The sequence below is a fragment of the Martes martes genome (assembly GCF_963455335.1).
Source record: "Martes martes genome assembly, chromosome: 8".
Lineage (NCBI taxonomy): Eukaryota > Metazoa > Chordata > Mammalia > Carnivora > Mustelidae > Martes > Martes martes.
This window is the reverse complement of record NC_137895.1, coordinates 14,734,048-14,735,182: the sequence shown is the minus strand read 5'-3', so window position 1 is coordinate 14,735,182 and position 1,135 is coordinate 14,734,048.

Below are 1,135 nucleotides of genomic sequence, written 5' to 3'. Positions count from 1 at the left end.
GCCCCTCGTGCGTGCGCCCCTCCCCGCCTTGGCCCGCTAGCGGCGCCGACGTTCCGGCGTCCCTCCCCCAACGGAGCCCCTTCTGCGCGTGCGCACTGCGGGGACCCAGGCCCGAGGGTGCCTGGCTGCGAGAGGCTCCGCCGGGAGCGCCGCGTCTCCGGCTGGCTGGATTGCATCGAGCGCCGAGCTATCGACCCACAGTTGCTAGGCAACCAGAGCTAATGTGCAAGTAGCAAAGGGGTTCTGAGTCCCCTAAATCCTCAGACTCAAGGTTTCAGTCTTCTTACCATTCTCCTCCTGGGGAAGCGTGGGTCCACGCAAGCCCCAAAGATTCGAAGTAAGGGACTTAAGCCCAAAGATGTTGGCGCTGTTGCCCAGGAGGAACTGGGAATCCGTCTTGAATAGCTTTCACCTTACGTTACACCTGAAGATGCCCAGTTTCCCTGCTTCAAGTCATAAATGGGGGAGTGGGATTTGTACAGATTTTCCTCCCCTCATCTCTTTGCCCTTCTTCTCTCCTGTATGCGAAGCTCCGTGCTAACCTCTAGGAATACTGAGATGGGATCGTTTTTCTCTAAAGTCAAGTTTGTGAGGACTGGACATTAAAACTACAACAAACTGCCTAGTACCTTCCAGATACCAGCAAAACCGCGGAGATCCAGGAATTCCTCCTTTCTTCACAAATCAATTACTGGATGACATCTCAAACACAGCAATACAAAACAAGATATAGGTCTTGACCTTGAATAGCTTGTTGTCTAGTTAAGACTGGTGAGTTTTGCAAATTCAATCCCAGGTAAAGGGGCAAAGAGTCACGCACAATGTTCTGAGTGAGAGGTGAGCGTGGTGTTTCCCTCCCCTTCTCATGAAAAGAAAGCACAGTTCCAGATGAGGGAACTAATCACTGAACCCTGACAGGTCACATTGGTTTGCTCTCTTGTTGACAACAAATAGAAGTCTAAATCAGGAAAGTCATCATCTCACAAGTAAATGAGACACAGTATTCCCTAAAACACCAAATTCAAACCTGGGGCCTAGAGAATAATGGTGCATTTTATAAAAGGCTGAGTAATTTTACTCCAGTTTTCCACACCTATTCTTTTCAAACGTTATTAATTTTAGAGATGTAAAAATC